Below are 27,133 nucleotides of genomic sequence, written 5' to 3'. Positions count from 1 at the left end.
CATTCCTGGGCACCCCTCTTTATTTCAGCGACTCTAGACATCTGGCCCTAGGGCTCACTCCTACAGCAAAGCACCTCCTTGGGCTGGGGATTGCTTTGAAGCAAGTGGAACTACTTGCAGATGAAGTACTAATTTTGCATAAGCAAACACAGCACAACCTGTGGCTTAGCTTTAAGAGGTCCTGAGCCCCCACAGCTTCCAGTGGCTGCCCCTGAAGCTCAGAGTCTTCAAAAGTAGAGCCAGCATATCCTCAGGGCCTGATATTTCCCTAACCTCAGAAGCACTGAAAACTAAAGCACAAGGCTTATCAAAGGAGCATGTGAAAGGTACTACTAGATTGTGTAGTGTACATTAATACTAAATGTGTATCTGTCTGGTGCTCCCTGGAGCTGCTCCGCAAGTGAGACACCGACCTGGACAGCTCCACAATTGGAAAAGCAGATGGGCTGTGATATTTCCATTACAAAGAACCAAACAAGGTCTTGCTGCCCACAGGTCCATGGACATATGCTTCCCCAGGACTGATGGTTTATGAGCTAAAAAATGGCAAGGCACTGCATAAATCTGTGAAGGTTCTAGTCTAAAAAAGAAGATCTGTGAACACTGGGGTTTTTCCATCACTGGCCATGTAAACACTGCTGCAATAAGGAATATGAGTATTGTTAAGTCTGAATCTACAGCTTTCCTGTAATGTCTGGGTTTAATTTCCAATAAGTCTGCACTTTACAAGGACATTTTTTCCCAGTTTTCTTTGGCTCTGTTTTCCAGGACCTTGTATTTTGTTACAAGGGAAAGAAAGCAGGCCATAAAATGTTTTAAAAACAGTATATCCTATGGATATAGGGTAAGACACGTCTTTACAAATATGAACCAAACCATCACTTCTTCCTCTGCACCTTCAAAGGCTTTTGCAAATGTTGCAGTTATTGCCCTATCTTTATTTCTGAAAACAATTGTGCTTTAAGATCTGGCCATCCCTTCTTGCTATCAGCTTCATTAAAAGCTTCATTAAATGAATTGCTTCACTTTGTACTGAAACAAATTAGGAATACTTACATGATCAGTCAGCTGAGCAGCAGATAATAAACAGCTGAGAGACAGTAACAACCTAAATCAGTACAGCTGTTTAAAACGCATGGACATGACTATCTTTCAAAATATCTTGGTGAAATAGATAAATATTCTAATAGACACACTCCTTCCACACCTAGATTTCCTAATTACCCTTGCATGGTCTGTTGTAACCATAGTGGATCCAGGACAGAACTGAGGGCAGAAATCAGTTTACCCCTACTGCACCCACTTCTCAGCTGATCTCAGCCCTGGGTGTTGGCAGTAGCACCGGGCAGGTTCCTTTTTATCTGAACTCCCTCCAGCCAATTCTTCTTAACCAGCACTGCAAACACATTTTAGTCTACAAGCAGCTCTAAGGCTGATTTTATTGTAGTCCATAAAGCATTTGCATTTGCACAAAAAAAACCCCACAAAAAACCCCAAAAAACTTGGATGAAGAACTATCACTGAGGAAATCCTGGCAGTTTCATGAGTGCTCCTGTAAATATGCTTTGGCATAAACATCTGCAAAATGGACTCATTTAAGTCCCCCATTTTTAGTGAACACTTCTCCCATTCACTCAGACTGATGACAGATTCACATGTGGCTTTCGTACATTACACCATCGGCCACCAACAAATGAGAGCCATGCAAAACCACAATTGGCCACTCTCAAGCAACTCTGAAACTGAGATTTGTCTCCATAAAAGCCTATATGAACACTTACTTTGAGTAACAAACAAATTTATCAAGTCACAAATCCCTGTGTGAAGACAAAAACCAGAGCTATGCTTGTTGAAAGCAGTTGCTGTGATTTAGATAAGGGATCTCAAATCACAAAGAAGCTCCGTGTTTAGCACCAGCCACTGATTTATGGATGCAGTGGCCTGAGCAACACATTGTATTTTCTAAAAGGGTCACGGCACCCCAACTACCAAAACAGGCATTATAAGCTCTCATCACACACAGAGGAGAGAAAAAAACCCCAAATTTTCTGTATGTACACACAGATTGGTATGATAATCTTTAACACAAATCCACCCCAGAGACACAGGTGAATATGAAAAAGTCTGAAATAAACTCCTACTTATTTCTAATCCAGGAAATCAGACCAAAATTCCTCAGTGGGGTTTGGCTATTCTATTTGTTTTACTTTGTTTTGCAGAAGGAGAAAATCTGTACTCTGTACTCCCAGGATGAGGAGATGCTGTATGCCAAATGTCAGCATGGAGCACATTTTTACAGCCAGCTTCTAAACCCATGAATAAAGAAAAGGGCTTAGCGGAAATACTGACAGAAGTTTAACCACAGTGGGCCAAAGTTAGCCCTGGGTAGGTGCAGGCAACTCCACTGATGTTAATGGATTTACACCAAGGCTGGAGTTGGCCCCATGCCTCCAGCTGGCAGAGCTAAAACCTGCAGGCATGATACAGAAAGACAGAAGCCTGGAGGGACTGGATGCTTCCCTCTGAACCTGGCAGGATTCACGTTCATCAGAATGGATTGCATCAATTCCTTCATGAATGAGCACCTGCAGATTCACCCACGATCAGCTCTGAGGAAACTCAATGATGCCAGTTTTTCATGGGGCAGTGATTATGGATTACAGTGCTCCCAGTAAACTGTAAAGCCTGAGGGATGATAATGTGCCCCTCACTGGCAGAAACCTCTGTCAGGCCTCCTTTTGCACAGTGCTGTGCTTTGTTTTTTCCCTAAGAGAAAGACCACACAGGGATTTTGACATCCTGTAAATGGAAAGCTGTAGTTGGTTCCTAAACGTGATGAATCCGATCCTGAGGGCCTTAGCTTCAGCAGGGAATGAATGAGCAAGCTCAGGAAAAACAATGGTGCATTATCAAATTAATTTCACAGCACAGATCACGTGAGATTCCCCAGAGTCCCTCCAATGCCAAAACACAATCCAATTGTGTAGATCAGCGGCACAACTGCTGTCATCAAGGGTAAATTAACTGGCCAGACTCACCCCTGGTGTAACCTCACTTGAATTACTGAATAGGACAGTGGGATCCTGCAACAGACAATTTTAATACGGAATTTGACCAGTTTCAGGTTTTGCCAGTAAGCGGAATTTCCAGTCTTTGTCTAGATTAGAAGATCGTGTAATATTGCATAAAATCCTGCTTTATTGAAGAGCTCCATGCAGACATAAATTTTGTCCATATGGAGTTCCACTGCTTTGAAGTAAATCATGCTTGCTCCAGTTTCATTAATGGAATGACAGTGGGTCACAGCAGGTGACCTCCAAATTCTGCACACACAGGGAGGCACAAACGCCCTTACACAGCCTGGCATAGACTGCATCTGTATTACAATCAAACTGAAAGTGATTCTGTATTACAATCAAACTGAAAGTGATTTAAGCTACTGTCCTGCAAAGAATTCTGCATGGGCACCTCTAGAAATGTATCTTGCTGAAAAGCTACCCTGAGCAAAGCAGCTTTGTCTTAGCATATGCTGAGTACCTTGAGGCGTGCACACACTGAAATAGTCCAGCACAGCACAAGATCTTACAACACTGTGGAAACCAACACGACAGGTATGTTGGGGATTTAATTGAAGACATTCAGAGTTAAGTTGTCTGCTACCATGAACTGAAAGATGAAAACTTTCTGACTGCAACTTCTGTAGCTTCATTACAGTCTAAGTCCTGCAGATGAGGCAGACCTCAGCAAGAGCTATGGTGTAACTTGCAGCCCCAGTTCTGCATCTCACACACTCTTAATTCAGCAGTGTGTTCTGAAGAAAGGTGATGCTGATTCACAGTTCAAAAAATGTAGTGATACAGCAGAGAACAGTGATATCATACATGACATAAGAGGTATGAATCAAGAAGTTAAATAAAGCAAAGGGCAAGATACGGTACTTAAAACCCAGCAAGAATATTGTGGATATAAGTGGCTAGAAAGACCAGGGTTCATAACTGCATTCACAAGCCACCTGAGCCATTATCAGGGCATAGCTGTTACAAAGACAAATGAAGCTACATCATTGTATTAAAAAACATTTTTCTAGCAGAGGTGAAAAAGCATTAATGGAGCTGTTCAATACGGTACTGTCTTGTACCCAAAGCAGAGGAATTCAAACTTAAGTAGGTCCAGAGAAAAACTACTCATGCTATCAGACACTTTATGGATCACATGAGCTTAGATTGGTTTAGGAAAACAAAAGTTGAGAGGCAAAAAGATTACTAACTATAAATATATCAGTATAAAATAGCTATTTAGATTAATAGGAAATGTTCATACAAGAAATGAAATTATATAAGTTGTCTCTGAATAGTATTAACTTACACCTTTAAAAATATTTCTGCCTATTAAAGGGCTGAGTTTCTTTAATAATGTTCCAGTGAGAATAGTGGGAACAACACAACTATTAAAAGTGGCTCTTGCTGGGACTGAGCAACCCACCACCTACCAAGAACAGGGAGCAGGGTCAGTAGTCTGGAGACATCATCCCAGTCTTACCCTGTGGGGTGCTTGAGACTCCCCAGCCTTGGTGAGGAACAAAAGTCCCACCATACATGGGCTTATCACAAAATGATGGACTCTTACTGTCCTGTAGCTTTCCTATGTCTTTTCTTACCTGATAGATTCAAAAGGCATCCTACTTAAAAACTAATAAAACAAGCTGGCCAAGATTTAAGGGAAGATTACAAGATTTGAGGGCAGAATGACTGGAGGGGAGTAGCAGCTGAGGAAGAAAAGACTTCAGCAACAGGAGTGTTAATAAAAACGTGAATAAAAACATGCAACAACTACAGTCTAAGCAATAGCTATGCCCAGACAATAAAGAAACAACAGTAAATCTTGTGGTAACATGTTACCACTTGTCAGATGAACATAAAAAATTGACTCCATGAGTGCTCCTAGCCCATTGCAAATGAGTGAAGCATGTTAACCAAAATAAATAACCTCTAGCAAGGTTTTGGAGATGAGCAGCTGGAGTGATAACATCTTACTCTAGGTCGACTCCAACTACAACACATTTGATGGCAGCCTCCACTGTGCAGAGAATCAGCCATCAAAGATAGCTCATTACACTGTGGTGCTATGATGTAAGTAGTCACACCAGCGTACTGCAGGCAGCTGCAGCAATAAACCTTCCCTGACACTTATAAATTCTATATGATTTATGTATTTGGGGGTGTAAAGCATAATTTGCATGACGTATTTAGAAAGCTTTAATTAATTTTGTGATTGATGCTCTAAAACTACTGAGTGAAGTTAAGACTTTTTTAAATTGTTAAATTATATTTGGGAATTAACACGAGCAGGGCTGAGTAATCACCACTTCATGTTCATGTATAGCTCATTCAGTTCAATTAAGTTCTGGTATGTAATGAAGAAGAGAAAGCAGCCAAACAAAATGCTATTGCAAGAATCTGGGTGACAACTAGTACAGCTTACAAAAGAGTAAGAAAAATAATAGGTTTTCTTTAATCCATTAAAAGAAAATGAGTCTGAGAGTTATTAAGAAGGCAGGATATATACTGTTCATAGTAGAATTATCTCATGCTCAGAGTGATGAAGTATTTTGTGAACTATCCTTAGAAGACATTCCATCCTGCCCAGCAATACAGTTACAGGTACCTGTTTAACTGTATATCATCCAGATGCGCAAATATTTTAGGAGAAAAGAAAAAGAACACCATAACCAGTTGAAATGCTATGGAGAATTACAAGCAGACTCAAATACAGGATATCTTGAACATTCCTTGTTGCAGGGAACACCTGGAATGCTTCCTCTTGGAGAAGAGGCTAAAAGTATTCCTTGTATCTCTTCTGGTTTTACCTTATTAAGTACCAGTATGGTAGGAGAGAATCAGTGAAAAAATAATAATAACACTGGCATCAAGAATTAAAAGAGATCAACTGAATTTTTAGGGAAAAAATATATATTATTTTTTGCTGTGTCTCACAAGCTGGTTGGTGAGCTTACTTGGAACAAGTCTGAGGAGTGTAATTTAAAAGAGAGGCATTGGTTGATAGACCAACAGTGAATATGAATCCAGATTATCCAAACTCATCAATCCTAATTATTTGTATGGAGAAATTTCTGCACAGCTCCTCTCTCTTGGTGTAAAAGCTCAAGAAAATCAATCAACATATTACTTTTTTTATTTGCCTCACACATTTCCCCCAGTTGTGCCTGCCCTGGTCCCCTTGGTGACGTTGCTTAGTGCCTACTCACACACAAACCCAACACACATTTCTCTGGAGATTTATTCTCCTCTGTATCTCACTGTGGCACCAAGAATATAAATTGATCCAATTTGCCACCTGTCAGGACTCGGGGACTCAAAAGCAAAGAGCGCTGAGGTATGAAATGGATGGATACTGACCATGATAAGACAGTTCAGATTATCAGAATTACTTCATCCCTTAAAGGTAATAACTCCACAACATCCTACCCTTCGGCAGAGGAACTCAACACATGAACAATAATTATTACTCCTAGTTCTGCACTGAAGATCTGGTTGTATCTGGCTCTTCTCAACTTGTGAGAGCCCAGACAATGCCACCCCAGGTAGAGATCTGCAGAATGCCAGTCATGTCTTCTTTAGGCTGTGACAGAACAAGGCACTGTTTGCTTGCTGAGATGTCAGCAGAGGTGCTGGTACCACGAATCCCCAGCGCCTCTGGTTTCTCTGTATTGTGCTGACAGAGGCAACTGCTGCTGATCTATCAGTGAGCTCTTCACCTTCAAGAAGTCCACATCAGAAAGACAAAACCTTTTTTACACATCCATCTCTCTCAATTTGCCGGGCACATCATGAGGAGAGCACGAAGCAGTGCTAACTGACTGGAGAGCAGATGAACACTGTAACATTGTGCTGCACAGGCAGCACAGTCAATTCCTGCAGCAGACACTCATTTGATCAAAAGTGGTTCTGCTGGCAATTTACTTTTCTTGATCCCACTGAAAAAGAGTTTTAATCTCTGTTTTAAACTTGACTTCTACTTGCTGCCCTGAGGAAAATCAAGGCCAGATAAATGATTTTCAAAGACAAGACAGCTTCTTTTCTTCCAGATTCAGAAAATGATTTTGTCTTGATGAATAATACAGGCTTTGGTCGTTTAACTTAACTCTGAGCTACAAAGAACCTCTGCTCTCTCCAGGTAACCAAGGACATATGCATTTTTAACACATCTGTCTCAAAATGAGTTTGCAGGGCAGGCAATCAAAAATCTACCCTGTAACCTGGATAATGAGATATAGACCCATTCGAAACCACTCAACATGCAGCCCCATGCTCTCACATCTCTGATTCATTTTATTAAAGATGGCTACATTGTAAAGCATTTCTCTGTTGGGGCGGGGAAGAAAAGAAGTTCAGCAAAACTAGTATTTTTTGTAGCTAGTGTACTTCCAGAGCTTCACAGAAACCTGAAACCTCACCAGAAAGTAGAGAAAAAGACCACTGTTACTCCACAGCATCAAAGTACAGATAATTTAAACAGAGAAAAGAGTTTTCTCTGAATTTGCTGGATCTAACATCAATATTGTCTTGACATGTCCTGTTCTTTCTCATTTCTAATTCCCTCCTTGCATCAACACACCAAACTTCTCCTCTCCACACTCTAACCATTTGTGCTTTTGACACCACATCTCAGTGTGTTTCTACATCATTCAACATCTCCACCACTTGGTTCCTGAGCAAGGCAAATAATCCAGCCCCACATCAAAACAATAGGTAGCAGCAATCTGAAAACTTCACAGGTTTCTGTAATGGAAGACAGCAAGGAACAAGCAAGGTCTTATTGCCAAACAGCAAGGAAAATTAATGAGGCTTTCAAATGCCCAACTGGCAGTGATAGTGTGTTAAAAGAATGTAAAAGAGGGGAAAGGACCATCTGCCTGCCAACTATGAGCACTCTCTGGCTGGTGCTAAAAACTCCACTGACTGCTGGGCTTGAAATTCTGGTATTAAAGTTTAAGAGATGTGTTCAAGACTTTTATGAAATGAATGTGATTTACACAAAAAGACACAGCCAGTGATGCTTCTTATCCTCTCTTACTAGTCTTTTTCCTCTAAATGGATTTTCTGGATCTTCAACCACCAGTAAAATTCCAGGCTTCCAATAAAGGACTCTTTTTAAATTACAATGAAGCATAAAATATATGAAAGAAGGGTTGATACATAATTCCATATAGCTTGGTCATTGAGCTGAAATAAAAGAAAATAGTGGCCTAATTACCAGGCTGAAAGATGGCAAAGAAAGCCTAAAATGAAGTATTTCCTCTGAAACCTTTCAGATTCATATCTGGTAAAGAGAAAAGGAAAGGTTTCTCTAGGATTAGGTGGTAGCTGAGCCTATCTTGAAGATAAGGCACACTTTTGATACCATAGTGATTAGTATTTGGTTTGTGAAGTTTTAGAATAGTCACTGCAATTGACTGTATCTTACTCAGAGCTGGGAAGACTGAAGTATCTCAGTTACATTTGCACCCATGTATCTCTCACACCCACACCCACATGCCCAGACACAGTTTGTAACAGCAATCTGTACTAATCATGCACAAGCCTCCATTCAGAAGCTGTCCTGACTTATCAAGCAAAATCACTTTCCTAGGGCAATGATATAAACAGGTGCTCACATATCAAAAAAGGGAGTTAGTGGCTTTCCACAGCACAGACTCATTTTGTTCCAAGCCACGTTTTCAAAGGTATCCGAAGCAACAGATTTATGCAGAGCCCATAAGATGCACAAGCTGGTTTAACAAAGGACATGTTGGAGTTTGAGCTGAGCATTATGTGGTGGCAGTGGAAGATATACATCTCCATAGTGAAACCTGTAGTACTATTTAACTGCAATTTATAAGAATGAAGCTTACTGATCACTCACATAAAATATTGCAGCAACAGAGCCATCTACAAATACTAGGAAAGTGTAAAAATCTTGAAAGAGTTAACTGGGGGGATGGGCAAAAATTAAGGAAAGTTTAGGCTGGCTGCTAGAGTTCACTACTGGTCCATGATATGCCTTCCCCAGGGAAGCAACAGGTGCTTATTTATTTAAAGCCAACAGGAAAGAATGCATTGTAGGGAACAATTCCACAGTAGCAATAGATAAAGTGGATAGGCTGTCAGCCTTTTCCAATTCTAGTTAGTTTGTGATTTACTAATAATTCTTCTTTGGGCTAAAAGGTTCAGATCCCCACTATTCTTACTGGTCTCCATAAATGCAGGTTACCCAACAGACAGAGAGTAAAAGTTCTCCCTGTACAATGTGTTGTACTGTCACCTTGCAATTACTGAAATGCAGTGAAGCCTTTTCACCACAGAGATTTTACTTGCCAAATGATGGTGAGGATCACTTTAACTAGACCTCCTTGCACTTTGCAAAACAACAGAGCAGTTGCACCTTGTCTGTCTGAGTGTGCCTGGAAGTTATGCCTGGATGAAGAAAACAGGTTGTGATTAAGATCTACTGAGATACCTGCAGCAATTCCGGGCTCTGGCTGCAGACACTGTCTGCATTCCTAGCAGCTGTAATGCACTTTCAGCTCAGGCTCCAAACTTCAACACACTTTGCATCAGCCCTAGACAAGGTGGACTAAGAGCCCAGGCACATCTCACAAAGCTCCTGGAAGATGACACGACACAATCAAAAGACAAAGAGAGCAGCTTTATGTACAGACAGGAAAAAAGGTGTGCTAAGAGCTAGAAGTGCTGGAGAAGCTGGTTATTTCAGCAAGCAGCAAGGAGAGACGTTTGGAAAGGAAGTTTCCCCATCTGTGGAAAATAAAGAAACTTGTTGTCACTCTAGAATTAAAAGCCTGGGTGGGTTAGCAGAGAGGAAGGAAACAATATCAGGGGAAAGACATAAAAGGAGGAGGATGATTCAACTATCAGTCATGAATTTCCATGTTCAGAGGGTAAGTCTGGGATTCAGAAGAGAAGCCAAGCATGGGAAGGAAAGGAGCAGAGATTGAATATGGACATCTTTTATTCTCTCTAGTTTTCTGATGCTTATTCTGCATGAAAGGACAGAGCTAGTGGCTTAGGAATTCTCTGAAAATCCTATTTTTCTTATCTACCACACATACCTAGAGAGACAATTTTTTGTGCAGAATGAGCTGGGATCTAGAAATACAAGGATACAGAGCTGAAAAAGAGCATGTGAGAAACCAAGTTTTACTCCCTGCTCATGTATGATGGTGGTTAAAAGCATAAAATTAGAATGCCTGTGGTAACACATTCCTGGCTTAGCCAGGCTGAGGTGAGGCCTCCTGACTAGGAAGAGCTGCAGGGCACACAAAAGCACCAGATGTTTGCCTGCTGAATGACTAATCGCGCCCTCACCCTCAGTAAAGTGTTCCAGTGGCATGAAGAGACACATTCTTGGCTTCATAACCAGCTAACGTTAACATTCAGTAGAAAATGTCATTAAAAGTCTGTACTTCAGCCCAAGGTTGGAGTAGCTGAAAACTCCTCATTCCCTTACCACCCGACCTGCCCCCAGACAGATGGGGAGGCTTTCTGGTGAAATGCAAACAGCTGTATTCACTGGATTAGGTACAGTTCTGAGGATGAAAGCCAAGGACAAGATCCAAGCACTGCAGTCTGCAAGGACTGGGCAGAGGGAGGGAAGGGCCTTGCCCTGTTGGAAGGGCAGCAATCCTGTCAGCAGCAGCCCAGCCCACAGCAGACGGGAGCTTGCCCATTTCTGACAATGCAGATGGGAACTGGGAAAGGAACAGAGGTTACAGGGCAAACAGCTTGAGAGAGGTTGGAGCTCAGCCCATTTCCATCTAAAAGAGCCACATAATTTAAAGAGCCTCTAAGAGAAGCAATTCAACTGAAGTTTGCTCTCCCTCTTGGGGGGTTTTCTGACAGAAAAATGACAGAGACCTGCCCTCCTGCATTCAGCAGAACAGATCCACAACCTCTAAGGGGAGGCTAACACAAAAACACTTGCATGCATCAGGAACTCTAGGCTGAGAAACACTATCCTCAAACCCCTGACCAAAGAAGGCAGCCAGAGCCAAAAGGCTCTTTCTGAGAAGCAGTGACTGTGATTATTCTTCTCAAACTGGTTTCAACACACCCTAGAAGTCCTACAACAACACCCTAGAAGTCCTTCTCTCTCTAGCAGATATAACACCCCTAGCAGAAGAAGAAAAGCACAGGGACCTGTTGCTACACGAGTCCTTCCTGATGGGAACAGGATGCCAACCAAGCATGCTTTAGATTTTTTACTAAAACTACATGTCAGACTGCCAAAGGTATTAAATAACAAATCTGCTTATTTTCAACTATGACCACAGTTGAGTGCAGCCAAGTGAAAACAGTCCCTCGCAGGTGGACTGCATATAAAGTGCTACACCCAGGCCCTGGAGAGGACACCCTGCCCTTAACGATGTGTATTCCAGCTGTACTGCACAGATGTACAGTCCCTGTTCCAATTTAAAGAATACTGACTTTGGTAGACTCACTAGTTTAAAGGTAAAATATGCTATTGGCTGCAACTTCAATTGTACAACATTGATCTATTCTACCTTCTATTAAAATACAATCTTGGTAGCCATCCATGTCGGATGCAGTAATGAAAACCCACCTGCTTCTACAGACCACAAGCCATTCTAAATGAGAGGAACTGTTAACTGGGCATGCATGAAAGGAATGAAATGAAAAAACTCTGAAACAGTAAAGACATGCACAGTCCTCAAGAACACTTGGTTGAATTAGAAGACAAGTATATTCAAAAGACAGCCTAACCCAAAGACAGTGGAAGGAATTTTAAGACATTCTCTCCCTTTTATGTCAGCGGTCTTTGCATCAGGTCCATAGCTGGAAGTTCATAGCCAATCCATAAGTTTTAAATTCAGGAGGAACAAATACAGTAACTTCTTGAGTAACTTTTAAAGGGGTAGTCTATAAAGAAAACTTGCTGTCATCATTTCAGAACATGTCAGAGCTGGTGCCAACTAATCAAGCTGATGGAAACTTCAGTGGCTGTTGGATGTACATTTGGAGAAGAGAGAATGGGGAGCATCTTCATTTGCAGCCCACTTCAAAGTGAAGTTATCTAGGGACTCATAGGAACATGGAATATAGACAAGAGACCTTTGGCCACTCCTTAGTAATCTCTTAGTCCTGAAAGGAAGCTCAACACTCAAAGCTAGCATGTGAGTCTAAATGCACCAGAGAGGTCTGGCTTTCAGTTTGAATGCTGAGGTTTGGAGGCTTATGGCCAACAGCAGCCACAGAGTCAGCAGCTTGTTTCCAGTTCGTGAACTCCATATGCAAGCTGGATTTCCACTTCAGGAAGAGGTGAAGGGAAATAATTCAAGTTACCATGCCTTTAGGGTCTATGTTCTTTTCATTTCTTTTTTTTTCCCACCCAGGCTGGCACATGTCACCAGGAGCAAAGCCAACACTAGACACTCAATGTGTCAAAGTGACTCACTGCTGATCACTGCTTGTTACTGGGAGCACAGATGTGGAGGAATCTAAGAACTGGAAATGCAAACTTCTAGGATCAAAGGAAGTAAGGGCAGCTAATACCAGCTGTTCTGCAAAAAACTTGGGGAATTAAGTTAAAGAGTTAGCAGCAGCTAACTGCTGGGAATCTACTTTTTCTGAAAGCACTGCTCCAGCAGGGCGGGTTTCAGAGATAATGCTGCCAGTTTGAAGTAGAACATCTTGTTTTTAATAGCACATATCTGTCCTTTCTGCTGTTTTGATGGGTCATTTCAAATAGATATCACCAAATGGGAGCTGTTATTCAGACTGATTACTTCCTATGCATATAACTAATATACAGGGATTAGAAAAAAATTATAATACATAGCACTTTTCAGGTAATCCTCTAAAACAATCTTTGATTAATTCTTACAACTCTAGAAAATTATGTCTATCTTCTTTTTTTTTCCCCTTAAGCATTATTACTTCAACAGAGAAACCTGATACTGACTTCCCAGTGTTTGCCCAAGGCATTGAGTGAGCTGCTGGTAGAGATGAACTTAGAAGTTAAAACTCACCAACTGCCAGGTTTGTATTTAAGCAATCACAGCACATGTCTCTCAGTCAATTCATGTCCCTTTCTAACTGTTAACACAGACCAAGGCAGGTGACATTTATACAGAATTACTTGAATGCAACCAATATTAATACTTGCAATTCTATAGCTGGCCCAGACTAAGTGTTCCCAGAGTTTCACAAATCCCAGATACCAAAGCCTTACAACATCCCTGTGAAGCACTATTTGCTTTGTAGGGGGGCTGAGTAACGCATGATGGAGTGTGCATGGGACACATTCATATTCACAGAGTAAGCATGGGACAGGACTTGATGCTAGCCATGGAGTCCATGTCATTCCCAGGTGTTTCAAGGGCTCTCTTACGACAGCATGCAGATGGTCTGTATGCCTCATAAGAGGAGCAGGGTTTGGCCACAGAGAGCCAACCCCTGATATGAATGCAAGCAGGTAACTATTGGTCAGTGGGCTGGGTGGTAGGTAACCAGTCAGAATGGAGTACAGAGTCTTTTGAATGGCCTTTATAAAGAGCTGTGTAGACCACTAATCTCTGTCTGCTGCATGAAACCTCAACATTATGTCTTCTCACCATCCCCACGTACCGTGACATTCTCTGAGTCTTCAGCCAATGCTCAGCTCAACATTTTGCCCTTCCTTAAACTCAGTTTTCAGTCAGAAATATTCTCCATAAGAGGCACAGAGAAGATGTAAGGCTGTGTGGTCTCAGGCAACCTCATTAAGCACAGACATCCACATACAGAAATTTTGTAGGGTGAAAGGACCAGTCACAAGAGACTATTGTTTTGTTCTCTAAACAAATTTTGGGGCTGTGTGCACTGTAACGTACATACCATTTAACCTTTTAACACTGTTAGTTGTAGGTGCCAATAAACTCAACAAGGGAACATTTGAAATCAGTCTCACCTAACTGTAAAATCGATGCTACCTGTCACAGCACAGTAAAATGCTCCAGCTCCAGCTGTACTGTATGGTTGCACCCCCCACTGCATGAAGACACACACAATGCTCTCTATGATGCTGCAGTCCTGTTAAAACAATTTTCATTAAATACCTCAAAGAGCTAAAGAGATTGCTATCTGAAAACACAGAGAAAGCATTTAAACCACAAGGTGCTTGGATTTCAGAAGGATTCCACTGCTATCTGAGTTAAATTCAGGCAGAGGTTCCACATGAGTGCCACTGCACAAGTTGCTATCCACAGAGTAACTTCTCATCCCCAAAGAACTTTTGATCTCAAAAACCAAAACAGACTAAATGTACTCTAGTACTCATTCACGGAAAGTTGAGGCAGAGAGCACTCATCAGACATCCTCCTGGAGCTGGTCTAAACTTCCTGTCCCAGCATCATCTGACCTCTGTGTCAATTAGAACTTCCTGCAAAAAGGAAATTATTGCCCAATAATCCAGGATGTAAATCTCAATTGCAATAGGTAAGTCCTATTAACTCCCTGAGTGGATACTGTATTGCACAGTCAGAGCATCTTCTTGTGGTTGAGAGGATTACACTAAGCCACATAAAGGCGGTTTTCAGTTACCATTCCACCTCAGGCAGGAGATGCAACCCCGGCACAGGTAGGCACACCTGTGATAGCTGATAAGGCACAGGCTGTATTAGCACTACCAACATCCAGGTACCTACTTGGGCACTGGACACCCTTGCTGTTAAACTACAGCCCTCAGGGGGCATGAAGAAACAGTGAGCCTTCAGAGCTAATGTGCACAGAGAAATAAAACTCTAAACCTAAAGATGCTAAGAGGTTTTTGTTTAAGTGATGCATTTGTTCCTTCACAGTCTATCATCTGACCAGGTTCAGCTACTTCTAAAAGCTCCAGTGAAGAAAAAATAAACCAGCAACTGTCAGAAGACAGGACTTCTGTAAGTACACATGTGAGTGATGATGGTTTTATGAATTCAACCCATCAAAAGACAAGTAGGTGCCAAGAACTCTTCCCAATAATATGGTATCATTCAGCATTCCATTGCCCCTCTCAGCTCTGATATTCCAAAGTCTCCTCCAAATGCCAACTCCATTCTGTGCAATCCTGAAGAAAAGCCAGGAAGAGTCTCAGCACATGTGACATGCTGCACTCTAGCAGCAGAAAGGGTGGCTTGGCTGCTGACTCCACAGTAAACCCTTTCTTTTCATTAAGGGTATATCCAAACAGTATTTTACTGGCAGACACAGTCTTCTGCTCAGACTCAAGACAGTCATTTAGAAGCCTTGTTCACCTGCATTCTTAATTGGGGATCTCATTTGACTATGGCCTCTTACCTCTCTTTCCCACATAAGAAACCCCAGCTCAAGAGAGGAAGTGCTTTAAACTCTGGTTAATTAACTCTGCAAGAGAAAGTCAGAGCTCAAAATCTACCTTCTCCTATCAGAAACTCCTTACTCTGCAGTTAAGAAACATGGAGATGCTGACAACTCAAACACTCCTCCCACAGGAAATATATTTCTCCCATAACTTCTGGGGAATTACTCCTATACAATCTCAACATAAGAAAGTCCTGGAGATAGCAACACCCACAGATACACACACCTTCCCAGAGGCAGGCACTGAGGGCAGGCACATGGCTTTCTGTTGTACTATTCACACAGAGCTTCCAACCTCCTAGATGAGCTGTGCAGTGCAGACAAGGATATGCATTTGGGACTAAATTGTTCTGTTCTGGCACAGCATGTCCAGGAACTGGACGCCTGCACTTCTCTCCCAGCTCTGCCACTGACTGCACACCCCAGTCATAAGCCATTGAACCCTAGCAGCCAAACCTGACAGTGAGGTGCCCTGCTGGAGAGACCCGGTTCTGAGATCCCTAGTGTCTCTAACTCTCCGTGACTTCCATCTGCTTTGAGCTTTTAGGACCCCTGAGACCAGAAATGGTCCAGACATCCAAAAATAGAGGCTGTACCTCATTAGCCTGTAGGAAAAGCCATGTCCTCTGCTGTCCTACACAAGCAGCATACAACCATATACATTTTAGTACAGCTATCTCTATTAATACAACATGGGGATGTTGCAAATGGGCCCTAGTCTCTCTCTCCCTTTCCCTTTGTCCTTCCCAAAAATGGAAATAAATAATATCCACAAAGCATGGCAAAGCACTTTGTAATCCCCAAATGAAGGATTCTGTTGGTGTGAAGTATTCATAAGACATGTTTATTTTCAAATTGCAAAAAAGCTGGTTGCTGTGTTTCCTGGCTGTGTTTAGCACACCTCTCTGCTGTGTACATCTGAAACACACATCAGGGAAAGAAATGCTGTGATAATCAACTCCAAATCCCATAATCTATTTGTTCTAGTAATTAAAGAAATATTTACTCAGGAAGCAGGTTTACACAGGACGAATAGCTTCTAAGAACAAATATGATTTAATTATGTGTAAGTGCAAGAAGCATGCTACATATTAAGTAGATTAATTTATGCTCATTAACAATACAGACAAAATTGGTGCCTGGCTATTAATTTTCTATGTTGGAGAAAATAAATGGTAAGAAAGTGTTCACAGAGTTGTCTGCTTTAGAAGCCTATTTGCGTGTGATCTGTACTTTTTCAGAAAGAACCAGAATAAGTCCTCTGCATAAGATAACTTCATTTACTCACCACATTTGATAAATAAATTGTATTCTGAACAGTCAGAATTGTTCATTTAATGACGCTGAGGATAAAAAAAAACTTTTATTTTTTAGCACTTACCATAAGTATTCCTGATATATTCTTCAACAGCATTCAGCCTTGCTTTATAGGAAAAAAATAATTTCCCAGAATGTACAGGGACTATTTCAAGGCCCCTCTTTAACATAAAGAATCCATCAGATTTCTGCTGTCAAACAAGAAAAAATGCTTGTGGCTGCAGGACTGTCTTTCACTGCTGCCCTCTACGAGCTTAGACAAGAGGCTTGACTTCTCTTTGTCTCATCTTTTTCCCTGGTAAAAATCAATTTGTTCACTTAAGACTCATAAAGGACAATGCAATGAGTGTGTTATATTACAACTGGATAAGGCACAAAATAACAATGATGACTGTTTTTGTAAATTCTTCTTCCTGTCCTCTGCATATGCTACTAAATATAGTGGAGCAAGACAGTTCTAATTGATTCTTGTCTTTGTTCTTACAGCTGCCTTTTATTTTCTGCACAAGCTTCCTCTCTTTTCAACATCCTTGAAAACCAAGAAGAATTTACTGGCATCCCACCACAGTTCAATGTGCTGTTACCACCTGCTTTTATCCCAACCAGAAAGATGGCTTTTCACATTTGCTCTGGTGTTTGCTAGTAAGCAGAAGACTTCAATTCTCAAAGACAGAGACTTTAGCCTACAAGTAAAGTTTTTAGCAGTCTTGATGAAATGCAGTATCACTAGTCTTGTGTGTGAAAATTCAGAAATGAATACATTTTAAGGGTATTTCCAGTTCCTACCATGGTTTAGTTCCGCTGAGTTCTATGAAAGTCTGGCCACCAATATATTAAATTAGTGTCTGACTTTATCAGATGCAGCTCAGTATTTCATAATAATCTTTAAATCTTAGCCTTTAAAAAATACCAAACAGAAATTTAGAAGGATATGGGAGAAAGGAAACACAACCTTTGAACTCCACTGTGAAATGAAGGGGCCAGCAAAATAAAAAGAGCTTTGTAGTACTTTGGAAATTAAGAGCAGACCATTTCTATCAAATAAATGCTGTTGTAGCTGAAACAACCCAGATTGCAGACACATTTGTAGATTTCTGTTTTACAGAAAAGCTGAAGTTTTTGGTGAAAGATCTTCCTAAACCAATCTGCTTTGAAGTGCTTCCTACAATCATGATAATCTGTTCCAGAAACTGGTCATAATAGAAAACACCATTTCAATGCAGTCTACAAAGCACAGTTTTAAAAAAGCTTTCAGTCACACCTTAATTGTAAATATGCTACCAAGCCACTCACTTCTTCACTGGGGAGAGCTGGCTGTGGTAAGCACACATTTCCTGACCTCCTGCCTTCTAATCATGTCTATCAAGTCTTTGTGACTGACAGACATGTAAGCTCTGCTATTCAAAACAAATAAGAGATGCCTATATTACACCACTGCATTTTAAAGTGGCACTGTCAGGTTGAAAATGTGGGGCCATCTCCTGCAGCTCTGACTCAGGTAGTATGCCAATTTCAAATCCAAATATTCATTGGAAAAGAACTGCAAAATGTGAACTTTTGGGGTTTTTTAAAGATAAAAAATTAAATTTTAACTTACAAAAATTGAACTCTTCCTACTGATGTCCCTTGTTGTAGGGTCAGCCTCTTGTCTCTTCAACAAATATCTTAGACCATTAGAACCATATGTATCAGATTATTTCCAATTCTTTAAACTACTAATTTAAACCCCTGTTTCTATCAGGTAGAAGTCTGCCATGGAAATAATCCTGCTGGCTCAAGGCTGTTGTGATAACTTCACTGAAGCACTTCAGTAGTTCATTTGGTCTATTTGTGAAGAAAAGTCTTACTCATCTCAAGTTAACTCTTCAGAAGTTTGGTTTTTTTCTTTCCTCAGTTGAATCAGTTTGGGAAAGGAAAAAAAAAAGCAAGCCTCCTTATTTTACTTCTGTTTTTAATCAATTTCTTCTGCATCTAATGCTCAAATATGTGGAAGCCTAAAATTCAGCAGAAATAGAGATCATGTTGTTTCACGTTTTTGTTTTAATTAAAACTAAAATGCTTCTCTTGGTGCTGGGTTTTGCAACAGCATAACCTCATTTAGGAGAGCTCCTCCAGACCAATCCCTAAGCAATCTGGTTCCATAGGTACCAACTTGTCTTTGATTTTTTGGGCTCGCATTGCAGTCCTCAGCCAAGCACAACTGCAGCTCTTCACTGAGGCTGCACTCATCTATCTGTGAGTAGAATTGGGCTCTTGAACTTTTCGTGGACATCCAAGCCCTCTGAGAGCTTTGTAAATGGATAGCAGAGTAGGCTGCCAGAAAACAAAGGGTTTTCATTAAATGATAACATCTTTCCAAACTAAAAACAGAAATTGTAGTACTTATGGGAAGATTCTAGTCCTCTCTAACCACAGGTATCACAGTTAAGGATAGTGCAAGCCAACTTGATACTACTATAACTTTTCAAAATAATTTAACCGTTTGCCTTGTGTTAGCAATCAAGAACTCAGGCCAGTAAACTCTCATCCACAGGTCATTTTACTGAAATTAGTAACACACTGCATTTGTACAGATTGCAAAAGTGAGATTGATTTTACAGGCTCAGAACTTACACTTGCAAGAATAGAATGTCTTCCTCACCAGAAATTCAGCCTGAACTCTGCCCTCAGTTAGTTTAAAGTGTCTTTTTTCACCTTGCCTGCATGGCAGTGCTCCTGAATGAGAGTCTGGTTATGCCCAGGCAAAGCGCAGACAGATGTTTTGACATTTCCCTGCAGAGAGTTCCCCTGATACAACACTGCTCTGATTTACAAGCAGTGCTGCTGCTGCAATCCCCACCCAGCTCCAAGCCATGCTCCTCTGCCAGTAAAAACCTGCTGTTGCCTTTAACCACTGCAGCCACTCCAGCTCTTCACCAGGCATATAACACACCAGGCTCCTCATGCCAAGAGATTCCTGCACTACTATCCTTTTCTTCTGCATTCCAACTTTGCAGTCCTTATCTCCTGCTGTCTATCTGCTCAGTTCTGCTCTACAACTTCTGCTGTTTCAGTTCTCCCAAACCTTTGTAGCTGTCACTTCTATGGTCTTCTTTGGCCACTAGCATCCTTAGAAAGTTCAGAGAAGATCCATCAAGCAATAAGGATTGAAAAAAACATTGGAAAATCCAGTATCATACTGAAATATCACAGAAAATTAAGAGATTACTTGACTGCAGATCAAAGTACTTCCACAGCAAGAAAATGTGATGCTTTCCTCTTTGGATAAGAGCATAGCAGGGCCAAGAACCTAGCAACTAAGGGGCACCATAATCACAAGAGTTGCTAAATTTTAAACACTTAACCAAGAATTGCAGGATGTTCTCTCACTTCATAAATATTTATATCAAAATTGGATGTTTGTTTAGAAAAATTGACCAGCTTGAACATGAATTGGCTCGGGGAAGTTCTGTGCCTTCAGGGAAGGCAGAAAAAAATGACTGGAAGCACCTTTCTGGAGTCTATCACTGTGGGAGGAGGGACCAGATGGGGAAGAACCTCAGGAATCAAAAGTAAAATGCAAAAACTAAAGGGTAAAATGCTAAAAATCCTGTTCATATATGTACCCTCACAGGTCAATGAACTCCATTTGAATAAAGACCAAATGACCAAAGACTGCTTGCCCAAAGCACATCACCGTCAAATCTGCCCATGAGTTTTCAATGCAAAATTAAATTTAGACTTGTCAGCCTTGATGTGCTTTGTTTTGATGAAACCAGGAATGAAATATAGCACAGTAATCTTATCCAGTCATCTCAATTAATTCAGTATTTTGAATGCCTTAGCGTATGAACTTTGCAGAGAAATTTTTGGCAAAAAAGGATGGCATTGTAACTTCAGCCTTCTTAAAATTAACTCACACCAGCTATTCTCAGTAGTACCATCATTATCTGTGAAACTGTGCACAAATGAAGAATCAATAAATAAATATGAAGAAGAAATTTAGGGGGAAAATGAAGTGCTATTAGCATTCCAGGAGTATAATAAACTCATAATTCTCTGAGGCAAAACAGTGAAGCCTGGATTTGCAAAGCTACCACAGACAAGGAAGTGTGCAAAACTCATTCCAAATATAAGCTGGTTTAATATTTCAAAGACTCATTAGAGGGAGCACATAGCGTTAGCAAAATCATGGTTTGTATTACTGATGTACAGTCCTAGACAAATACAGAATGTATCTAGTAAATTACTCTCTTGGGAGCAATTTCTGTTGGTTAAGGGGGGGAAATGTTAAATTTTAAAGATGTTAATCATTTGTTTTTGTTTTATTTCAACCTGTATAGATGCATGTCTGGTATGCATATGAAAATGCAAAATACAGGAATAATCCCTAGCTCATCTTGAAAATGTTGGGACCGATAGTGCACACGCTAGCAGGGTACTTATTTTCTTGCACCACAGTCACACTCACTTACACTGAACCGTTTAGTTGTGTAAAGGATTTGCACGATAAAATTACGTACTGGCAATGTTGAGCATGGAGATAAATGCATAGTCTTGTAAGGCACGAGTTTAGGGCTTTGAGGCAGGAAAGCAGCAAGATGAAACATTTCATTCACAGGATTTAACTACACTTATAGAATTAAGTCATTGAAGAACTCTTTTTAGGGCTTGTAACCTTGCCTCTGCCACTAACACACTCTATGACCTTGAGCAAGTTGCATAAGACTAGCTTTTCACAGACCTCGAAGTTTAATTTGTACAGATTTCAGTCACTGGCAACCCTACCTGGCTCCCATCTGCATCATTATTCATGATACCTTTAACAGATGAGCACAAAATTCTCCAGGCCACAGTCTTTTTATGCCTCACTTTCTGTCCCTGATGATTATTAATTCTGACTGCTGAGCATGGATGTTAAAATGGAAATAAGGCTAAGTTGTACTATTATATCACTTGATTATCCTCACAAAGCAGGAACTGTGAAATTTTTCATATTATGTGTTGCCTCACCTCATCCTTTGTCAGTATTAGAACAGCACATGGTTATAGCGCATATTCCTATTTTGCTCATGCTGAGCAAGTAAGTATCTTTATCCTACCACAAGCCACTAATGATATTCTTCCCCCTGTTGCCTTTTATTTTAAGTAGGTGGTTACAAGCTGCAATTACAACTAAAAGCTAAGCTCTTTTGGACTGGATGAGCACATTGGATACAGGCAAAAACTGAGTCTCAGCTTTGTGTTTCTAATGAAAATGCCCTTCATATGTGGAATGGACACCAGAAAAGGTCAGAGAGTGAAATATTAAGTATTTTACAAATATAGACTGATTGCCCTGTCCAAACCATGTGTTTGAAAATCTCCTCCTGGCAGACAATCTTCAATCAGGAAGGGAGAGCAGAGAAAGGAACATGAGGCAGGGCAGGGGGATCTGTAATCACTCTAACAAACTCCTGAGACGTAGCCGAGTTTTCCTTCCATGTGTTATATATATATATACAGGCCCCAAAAGCATCTCCTTCTGCATTCTTGAATTTACTATATTATCCTGTCAAACTGAGTTATCCAGAGAGAACTTCCTACCCTTTCCTTTCTTGCCTTATTTTTTCCTCCTATCTTTGATGTACTGTAAATCAGCACCATAGGAGAAAAATAAGCAACCTTTAGCTGAAACAGCAGGCTAAACAACTTCCACGTGGCCAAGCAACACAGCAAAGCAATTAAACCTGCCCAACAGGCCTTCTGTAGTCAAACTCCTCTTCCTTTAAGAGCCAAAGTATTCCCAGATTTAGTTCCTAACCCTACCTCCGTGTTGTGCAGATGGTTCCACAGCACCCACTCAAAACCCCTTTGAAGTTACTATGAATCCACACATCTGGGTAAACTCGCTGTCCCTGAATCTGCTGCAAGAATGAGGATGTGGCCAAAATCTCATGGAAGTTTGTTTTCTGCACTTTGAGAAAACAAACAGCATCTGCTTCTTTCCCACAAAACTAGTCGTAACTGTCACAGCCATATTTTGGAACCACCAATTTGATCACTGAGTCAGGACAATTTCATACCACATAAGAAATTTTCATTCTGTTATCCTTTCAAATAAATTTGAAGCTATTTTTTCATTTTCACTCTACATCAGTAACCTGCACAGGGTTTGCACAAGGTTTGCACTTGAAATGAAAAATACTGCTTTTAAAATGACAAACACTGAACACAGGACATTTGTTACCACTAAAAAAAACCTCTCTCTGTCTGTGGAGAAGCATAATTCATTCACTGATACATGCACCCACATTTTCTCCAGGGAATTTCACAAATTCACATGCACTCCCAGCACTAAATTTTGCATTTCAATCTATGCATTAGCTATAAAAGATGTGTAAAATCTTATGTAGTCAGACAGAAGCTGTTCCCTATTGGCTATATAATAAGCACCTTAGGTGGCTCCAAGGTATAAAATTATTCCAAAAGGGGTGTGGAAAAAATTACACTGCATAAATTGATTCCAGATCCACCTGTTCCAGGTGCCAGCAAATATATTTTGTTAAAGCCATCTGGTTGTCTTAAAAGCTAACAGTTTTTGAAGACTGTGGCACAAACAATCTGGAAAATGCAGAAACTTCCAAAGCTACAAACCCTTTAAACTGCAAATGGCTTAGAGATCATCTATGCAGGACTTGGCTGGGCTGTTCTGCAAGACTGCAGGTGGCATCTCTGCTAACAGCTAAGACTATCTGGCATCAGGGTACATCCTCCATAGCACAGAGGGTCCAAGTATACTGGAGGATTCATTCTGCATCACCAGATGCTCATATGATATTCTCAATTATGGAATGGCTTTGCCTCATGGGTCTGAAGTTGTGATGAAGCTTTTGAGTGCAGCACAATATTTGGCAGAAATAAAACTTATGACTGAGGTTCTTCTCTGCAGATGGCTATGTCCTGACTGGTCACGTGTTGCTGCATCACAGATAAAGTCAAACCTTTGAAACTGGCACTCTGCAATTTATTTAACTTGCAGCAACAGCCTAATAGGGAGTATGTTATCTAGACTAACAAGCCCATAAGAATTTTGCCTGCTCAACAAAGCCACGAGGTCAGACACTGCTGCAGTTTGTGTTTATCAGGGTCTGGTTGTGCCGGGTGCTGTTTCCCGGAGACGCGTTAACAACAATGAGGAACATGCAGCACCTTGTAAGATCAAGCTCCTTCACAGCAGCTTCTGGGAAGAAAATATTCTGTGCTCTTTCCACAAATGACCCCTTTCTGAATACCAATGAAATTACAGATATGATTTATAAACTCTACAGGTGTTTACAATTGATTTGGGGATTAAAACTAGTAATCAGCATGTTTACTTATTGTCCGATTTACAGCTCACTAAAAGGTAAATAAAGACACACCAGTCCTTAACCAGCACAGTACTTTGGTACATGTTTAATTATAAGCACATGAATAGCCCTGCCACCAATTCAGAGTAATACTTTGTAACTTGGTAACATCCTTCATATGCAAATTACCTCCCTGAGTTATTACATTTAGAAACAAAACAAACCCACTTGGTTTGTACATACATTTTTGACAACAGTAATATTTCTGGACTATTACTACTGATAAACTCATCTTCAGAAAATCACCTTGAGTGATTTTTTGTGGACCTTAAAAAATTGTGCTTTATGTGAGTTCTGAAGCAGAGGTAACTTTGGGAGTCACGGCGCTGTAGTCAAGGAGACCCTGCGTGCTGAAAGTCACAGTTGTGCAGTCAGAGCTCTGCTGCACTTTACTCACATGGTTTGAGCCTGGGGTAAGAAATAACGGCTGTCATGCAGTACTTTTTTTTTGGACAACAATGAGAACAGTGGGGAAATAAATACTGAGGTTAACTGTGCTTGAAGAATAATCTCCAGCAAGCAAAGCACTGTCCACACAGTTGCAGGCTCAAAGAGCAGTCAAAGTCTTATACTCAGCTCCCACCGAAACTAATGAAAATTGCCACCATGGACAGAGATGGGATGACTCCTGATACTGGGCACACTGGATAACTCAGCAGTCTAAAAGCAAGAGAAACAATCCCTACAATAAAACTAACACAGTGCCTTCAGTGAGCTGATTTTTGTTTCCTTAAGTAACAGAACAATAACAAAGAGCTGTTGACTTGAATCTCAGAAGCAATAACACTCGGACACAGCCCATTTCGAGGCACAGCAGGGATAGTGCAATACGCCACGGTTTGTCTCCTGGACTAAATCACAAGGATCCAACCCAAAACTGTGGTAGTTCACCTTCACAGTATTCAGTCTCTAAAAGGTAAGTCCATCACTTAAGACTGACTTTTTGATTTCAATCTGATTTGGTACTTACACACAACAAACACTGATGAATTTTACCCCTAGAGAACCATTCTGAACTGTCTCCACCACTCTCTGCAGGTAATTAAATTTCCCTTTTTCAGCTTTATACCAGAAATGATCTTGTGGGCATGATCTGCAGCAAGGAAAATCTAGTTGAAGACTTCACACTGGCACCTAAACTCTGAATCTCAGCACTACCCCAGCAGTGGGACACCTTCACATTACAGTGACTGACTCCCACTCCTCAGCACGTCCCCTCTCTTGGGGCCAGTCTGCCCCTGCTGCTGCAGCTCTTGTCATGAAGGCAGTGAGCAGCACTTAGGAGACCTGACAAAGCTGGAGTCCAGCGTGTGGCTTCCCAATGACAGACCCTCAGTAAAATTGCCAATGGCTCCCAGTAAAAAATGAACTAAGAAATGCTAATCTAATAATGCAGGCATGTAGATAAATGAAAGGTGAAAAGGCTTTTAAATGCATTCAAAAACCAATATTTTATGAGATGGATCAATATATTTCTGTACGCTGGAAACAAACGAGTTCTCAAAGAAAGTTAAATTTAGAGAAGAAATTGTTTGGTTTTCTTACTATGGAAAACAGTGATGATAATTCCTTGAGGGCATTTGTACCAACAGCACTCCAAAGCTAAGGCTTCACCATGTTTTCCCTAAAAAACAGTACAGTAAAAACAGGGTAAGGTTACTGCTGTCAGCCTACTAAATGTGAACAAAACTAGCTTTGCAATCATACAGCATTGTCCTTAATTTCCAGTCGTTCACCAGCATATGGAAGTGATGCAACCACAAAGTAAAACAATTACAGCTTTGATCTTGCATCTTTTAGACAGTCAATTAACCTCTCCGATGTCTTTACAAGGAATCACCTGAATACTAGGGCTACCGGATAACACCCTAAATTGCCAGATCCCAGTTGATAGAGCACGCAGCAGCCAGCGCTGGAGGCAGGGAGGCGGCAGCGGCAGATCGCTCCCTGGCACTGTTGGATACTGCCCCCTTTTGCCGAACAGCAAGGCAACAGCCCCGGCTGCACTCTGAAACTTTGCCTGGCATCTATTTGTTTTCGGGAAGATATATTCATGCAGATGGTCTTATTTAACCCTAGTATGTCTGCTCGCATGATTATTTGTCCTGACTAAAATAGAAATCTATTGTTTGAGCCATGTTTAATGTCACAGAGTGCCTGCTTCCCAGGAATTTTCCCTCTTATGGGGCCCTATCATGTGTCAGCCCAAGTCAAGCAGCACTTTTACAACTGACTATAAGGTAAGAAGAAGAGTTTATAGTCTGGGGGTATGTTCCCCCAGGTCAGCTGTCGGCCTGGGGAATAAAGGGCAATCACAGAGGATGACCAAAGCCATTCTGTCTGGGAACTTTTTAAATCTTACTGCAAAGCAACTCAAGTTCCATGGTCCATGCCATTGTTTCCAGTCAGTGATGTGAACTGATCAAGGCCAGTTTGCTAAAAGTCATTTTCTGTGCAGAACCTCATCCCCCGCATCTCTCTGTTCAAGCCTTTTGTCCTCTGGGGTTGTGCTTTTTTACTTGCTGGAGTTTGCACATTTTCTCCTCCCTGGTTGCCCCAGCTTTTTGCAGGAAGGGAGGGAGGTCACAGAGGGCAGCCACTGCCAATTCCATCAGCCTAATAGGCTGGGGGGGGATGAACAAAGCAAATATCTATATTCTGATGGTTGGGATCTCTCTCTCCCCCATGACTTCAGGATTAGTGAGTCCCTGGCAGAGGAGGACAAAAACTTGGCCTTTTTAATGAAAGAAAAAAAGATAGAAAGAAAAACAGAACAACGTGCCTAGACTTCACTGAAAATGCAAGAAGCATAACATAAAACACAGAGATTCGCCACTATTGCTTAGTGCTGAGTCCCAATCCAATCAGAAAAGTTTTAGTGCAAAAGGAGAAAAGATGAAAGATATGGATGATTCAAGTGTCTGTTTAAAAACTGAATCTGTTAAAAATCCAGTTAAATATCAGCAGGATTTTCCTTATCCACTGCCACTTTGTCTGCAGTTATGACCAGTTTTCTACCTTGGGTGCTTACAAATCAGATGTATAATTACA

General features: G+C 41.0%; 1 protein-coding gene across 1 annotated transcript in view; it reads right to left on the bottom strand.

The window, feature by feature from the left end:
- The window catches only part of SEMA5B (semaphorin 5B), a 263,423-nt gene extending 237,630 nt beyond the window's left edge, over positions 1 to 25,793 (bottom strand). The window contains exon 1 of the mRNA XM_005415761.2: positions 25,628 to 25,793. The gene's annotated coding sequence lies outside the window, so the exon portion shown is untranslated. The remainder of the gene's footprint in view (positions 1 to 25,627) is intronic.
- Between the last annotated feature and the right edge of the window lie 1,340 nt (positions 25,794 to 27,133).

The sequence above is a fragment of the Geospiza fortis genome, unplaced genomic scaffold, assembly GCF_000277835.1.
Source record: "Geospiza fortis unplaced genomic scaffold, GeoFor_1.0 scaffold112, whole genome shotgun sequence".
NCBI classification, from domain to species: domain Eukaryota; kingdom Metazoa; phylum Chordata; class Aves; order Passeriformes; family Thraupidae; genus Geospiza; species Geospiza fortis.
Note: the sequence above shows the minus strand (reverse complement) of the source record. Positions and strands in the feature narration are given on the sequence as shown.